This window comes from Sinocyclocheilus rhinocerous, unplaced genomic scaffold, assembly GCF_001515625.1.
Source record: "Sinocyclocheilus rhinocerous isolate Xijiao unplaced genomic scaffold, SAMN03320098_v1.1 scaffold215, whole genome shotgun sequence".
In the NCBI taxonomy this organism is placed as follows: Eukaryota; Metazoa; Chordata; class Actinopteri; order Cypriniformes; family Cyprinidae; genus Sinocyclocheilus; species Sinocyclocheilus rhinocerous.
Genome location: NW_015660885.1, coordinates 113,426 through 119,425, shown reverse-complemented (window position 1 = coordinate 119,425; position 6,000 = coordinate 113,426). Strand labels below are relative to the sequence as shown.

At 29.7% G+C, this 6,000-nt stretch overlaps 1 protein-coding gene across 3 annotated transcripts in view; it reads left to right on the top strand.

Annotated features, from left to right (window-relative positions):
- gria4a (glutamate receptor, ionotropic, AMPA 4a) overlaps positions 1 to 6,000 on the top strand; it is a 97,032-nt gene that overhangs the window by 52,640 nt on the left and 38,392 nt on the right. The window lies entirely within an intron of this gene.

The window sequence follows — 6,000 nt, the reverse complement described above, 5'->3', positions numbered from 1 at the left end:
TATAATTTTTTTTTTTTACTGCTGTAATATTATTAATATTATTATTATATGCTTTTAAAATAAATGTTGCCAGAAAACCAAAAACTTTTTTAAACCTTTCATCAAATTCTGATGAACTAAATCAAGTTCCATCATTCATTATTTCCCAAATACTATTCAGAAATATTGAATATTACAGCAGTTAAACATATACAAAATCTGTAAAATGTTAAAAACTAAAATAAAAAGCATATACTTTTTTAATGAAGGTTGCCACACTTCAGTGCATGTTATCTAAAGAAACAAAAATGTTTTTAAATCTTTCATCAGAATGTAATACCTTTATAGTAATACCGTATTGGCCCGAATATAAGACGACCCCCCTTTTTCCAGATGTACCTTTTGGAAAAAGGCTTTTTAAAAACCAAATCTTGTTTTTTCTCAGTAAAACACATTTTGTCTTCAATTATTTTCATATTGCATATTTTTCCTATTTTAATTTTTGTTTTGAAAGTATGGTAAAAACTGGTAAAATGTACCAACAATCACATTTAAAAAATATACACTTTTTGATATACCATAAAAAAAAAAAAAACAGGTAGCCCATCTGAATTAGGACATTTAGGCTATCCATCTAATAGTAGCCTACCAAAATCTTATTAACAGTAGAAGTTAAATCTTACTGTAGTCTTCAAATCTGGGTACAGTCTTACGTTTTAAAATCACAAAGAGAGTTTGGTCCCATCAGGCTAACGTGACAGTCACGACTCATGCAGATGTAAGCTTTTCTTTTTCTTTTGTTTTTACTCACGATCTTTACAACACGCATTACATTACGTATTTCATGGCACACTCGTTTTATGCGTATTTGGCGCCACCTATTGTTGTGGGTGTATTATTGACATGGCAAAGTCTAGACCCTGAATATAAGACGACCGCGTTTTTTCAGATGTATTTCCAAGAAAAAAATATCGTCTTATATTCGGGACAATACGGTACATCATAATATCATAGCAAACTCAAATTCAATTAAACAATGAAAGATAAAATCACAAGGGGAAGTCGTGGCCTAATGGTTAGAGATTCGGACTCGTAACCCAAAGGTTGCGGGTTCGAGTCTCGTACCGGCAGGGATTGTAGGTGGGGGGAGTGAATGTACAGCGCTCTCTCCCACCTTCAATACCACGACTGAGGTGCCCTTGAGCAAGGCACTGAACCCCCAACTGCTCCCCGGGCACCGCAGCATAAATGGCTGCCCACTGCTCCGGGTGTGTGTTCACGGTGTGTGTGTGTGTTCACTGCTGTGTGTGTGCACTTTGGATGGGTTAAATGCAGAGCACTAATTCCAAGTATGGGTCGCCACATGTCACGTCACTTTTTTAACAATCTACATTTACAATATTCACTCTATAATGGAAGTTGGAGCTTTATGGCACAATCTTGTGACATCACATTATTGTGTTGCCTTTAAATGTCCTGAAATCCATCAGAGGATTGTGTTTCTTGAAGGTGTGATTACCTGAGATGCTGTTTTCTGTGTTTATGGAGGATGATCTCTATCATTCATGCTACAATTAAATGATCCACTAACAAAGATGTTGCCCTGAAACTCTGAAGTGCAAGTATGTTGGATTGATATATTTGTATATTCATCAGGATCATGCATCATTCAAAACTGAATTGAGATTACATTATAATTCAAAGCCATCCATCACGCCAAACCTTCTCAAGCACATTAGGTAAAGGTTTGTGACACACCTTATAGCATCTCCATATCAAACATCAAACACAGCGTACAGGAAGCAGCTAGTGCAGGTCGACACGGTGACACTTTCACAAAATAGTTTTATTTATGCCCGGATACGGCGAGTCATGGCCTTTACAAAGAATATAAAGACCTGGTCTCTCGTTTCTGATACGTTTCATCCTTGATTACACACACAGCGGCTGCTGAAGTGTGTGTGTGTGTGTGTGTGTGTGTGCTGTTGCACTGATGTGTTTAATGTAACTTTGCACCTGAAAAAGTCAATATGGATTCAAAACTTATCCAAATTTTTTAAAAATATACATTCATATATCAAAATGTAATAACTTTCTCCAGCCTCTGAAACAAGTTGATATTAAACTACATTTTAAACTAAAATTCAAACCCTGTCATTAAAAGGAATATTCCAGGTTATTAAAACGGGGAATGGGAAATGTTCGTTTCAAAATGAAAAAGCAATCATTATTTACTCACCCTCATATCACTCCAAACTGTATGACTTTCTTTCTTCTGTTGGAGAAAAAAAAGGTATTTAGCATCTACATGCACTTTATAAACAGCATCAATTATATGCTTGTTTAAAGGGGTCATATGATGCAATTTCAATATATATATATATATATATATATATATATACTAAAATATAAATAATTTATAAAAAGATAAATTAGTATAAATACTTTTTGTTCAGTAAATGTAATTTTTAAAAAATAAATTACAAGTACTTATGAAAAGTATATTTATTCTAAACACTTTATTCACTTATATACAATAACGGACAAAAATGAATTATTTCCTAAATTAAACCATAAAAATTTCAAATTAAATAATTGAAAAATAATCAAAATAATAATCAATAATCAAAAAACACCTACTAAAAATTTATTTCTTTACCTTCATGCTGTGACTGACAATAGAGAACCAAATACAAGTACATTTACTCTAAACACTTTGTTTCGTAAATATACTTGTAATTTAATATATATAAATTGTTTATACATTTAAAATAATATTTATTTAAAAAATAGTCTAAATTTAGCTGAAATACTTGTTCTATAAATATAGTTTGTTGAGAAATAAATTACAAGTATATTTACTGAATGAAAAGTATATTTATTATAAACACATTCTGTCCACTTATACATAATGAGGGACGAAAAGGAATTGTTTCCTAAATTAAATCATAAAAATGGAAAATTAAAATAAATAATTGAAAAAAAAAATAAAATAAAACACCTAATTAAATAAAATATTTGATTTCTTAATATATTTTTCATTTTTAACAGAGAACCAAATACAAGAATATTTACTCTAAACGCTTTCAGTTCCGAAAATATTCTTGTAATTTATTTTTAAATAAATTGTTTATATATTTACTAGTAAAAAATATAAATTATTTATTTGAAAAATAGTCTAAATTTAGTCTAAATATTTTTTGTTCAGTAAATATAAATTATTTAAAAATATATTTAATGAATGAAAAAGTATATTTATTCTAAAAACCAAACTAAAAATGAATTATTACCTAAAGTAAATCATTAAAAAAAATTATATTTAAAATAATTTTAAAAAATCGAAATAAATGTAATTTGACTAACATCCGAGAGCCGTGAACCTGCAAATGTGCTGTTAAATTATTGAAATAGTAATTTAAAAATCTAAAATGGAATTAAATATTTAAGGTCAAAGGTAAAAAAAATTGTGAATTTGTGTTCGGCTACTGTGGTAACTAATGCAGGCTTTCTAACATCTTGCCAATACTTAATGCAATAATTTAATGTCAATTAATGTAAATATAAACAAATAAAATAAAATATGCCTGTAATAGCAAATAATGACACAAATGAAAAATAAGAATCACCATTGGGTTGCATGCAGACGAACCTGACCTTCAGCCTCCACAGTGTTTGCCTCTGTTTCAGATCTCCCACAATCCACTCCAGAGTCACATTCCACTCTGACTCCACTCTGATATGAATCACAACCACACTAATTCATCATAAATAAAACATTAATATATCTGTTACATTATATCAGTAGAACAGACCATTTCCTGTTGACTTTAAACCAGATCTTTTTAATAACACAATGCGACACAACTATAAATAGACACGTTAATTAATCCGATGAGAGTTCTCGAACCGATCAAGCGTAAGTGTGACAGATGCAGAGCAGCACATCCAGATGTTTTTGTGTATATGGACATGTGTGCTTCAGACGGAGAGAAGGATTGCTGAGTAACTGATAGCTGTAATTAGTGTAATTCTGTGCTTAAAGGAATAGTTCACTTAAAAATGAAAATTTGCTGAAATCTCAGGTCATCCTCAGGTCATCCAAGATTAGGATGAGTTTGTTTCTTCATCAGATTTGGAGAAATGTAGCATTGCATCAGTGTCTCAGCAATGGATGCTCTGCAGTGAATGGGTGCCGTCAGAATGAGAGTCCAAACAGCTGATAAAAACATCACAATAATCCACAAGTAATCCACAGCACTCCAGTCCATCAGTTAACATCTGGAGAAGACAAAAGCTGAAACAAATCCAGCATTAAGACTTTTATAACTTTAAATCGCCACTTCTGGCTAAAATAAAAGTCCAAAATCCATAATAATGCTTCCTCCTGTTGTCCTCTCACATCAAAATCAGTGCTTGTTCTGTGCATATTTCTCTCCTGATTCAGACAAGACCACCTTTTTTACTGGAGAAACCACTATAGAAGTCATATTGAAGATCTATTTCATGATCTATTAACAGCATTAGTGATATGTTACCAATAACTACAGATAACAGCGATTAACACCAGTCTCATGCTAGTATGTAAAATGTTGTAAGGTTTTATGGTTTCAAAATAAGTCATTTAGTTTCATATTTTCATCATTTATTTGCAGTGCTGCCTTCTGTGCTTCTATTGATCATATATTTATATATTTACAGACAAATATATAAATAAATAAAAATATTTAATTATTTACTAGTAAATATATTATTTTGTTTCCTCTAAATGCACTTTTTGTTCAGTAAATACACTTGTAATTTCTTTGTAAATAAATTATTAATTTACGCACTTACTATAGTAAATGCATAAACAAAAATTACAAGTATATTCACTCTAAACAAACTTTTGTTCAGTAATTTTTCTTTTTTTTTATATTTACCCAAAACACTTTCCGTAAAAGTATTTAATTATTTACTAGTAAATGTCATTTATTTATTAAATCATTTATAATTATTATTAAATCATTTATTTAGAAGTAAATCACAACAGTATTTCCTCTAAATGCACTTTTTGTTCAGGAAATATATTTGTAAAATAAATTAACTTATACATTTACTGGTAAATATATAAACTAATAATTTATTTAAAATGAAATGACAAGTATATTCACTCAAAAAAAAAATTTCTGTTAAAAAACGTTTATATATTTACTTATAAATATTTAAATAATTTATTTAAAAATAAGCTTAACAAATTTTTTGTTCAGTAAACTTTTAAACTAAGTGAAATAGTAAACATACATATAAATTGAAAAAAAGAAAAGAAAAGTATACTTACTCTAAACACTCTTTTCATTTATTGATAAATGAATATATTTATATATCAGTATCAAAGTGAAAAAGAAAATCGACCTTGAGAATGAAGCGCTATACGCTGTGTGGTGATATTTCATTCAGTTTCTCCATTTAAAACCTCTAGAAATGTACAAAACTGTATATTTAATGTAGAATAATTGACTATCAAATGAATGTACTTTGACATTTACACTGTCAAAATGTATTGTTGTTTATCTGTCTAAATGATCCTTGCTTTAATGTTTAGAATGATTTCTCTTGCCAGAAATGATCTCTTGATTTTATTTTCATTATATGAACTCGTTTATTGTAATCTGCTCTAATTAAATCATTTGATTATCATTGACCAGTTGATTATACTGACTTAATACTTGCATTTTGCCTCTAATGGTTTACATGTCAAATGTTTCAGACAGTCGTATACATGTGTGGAAATGATTCAAATAAATGTTTTGATTTATAATGATGATCTTGTCAGTCAAACCTTTATTGGCTGCATTTCTAATGGCTCATAAAAGAGTGTAATATGAGTGTCCTACATGATGTACTACACATTTATGTTTGCAGTCAGGTCCTGTGCATCCCAGCGAATACTCACGTTATCTGATTATGAGTATTAATGAAGTTACTATATGAAAAATATAACTTGTGTGCTTCAGGAAACCATCTGTACTGGTGCTTTAAAGA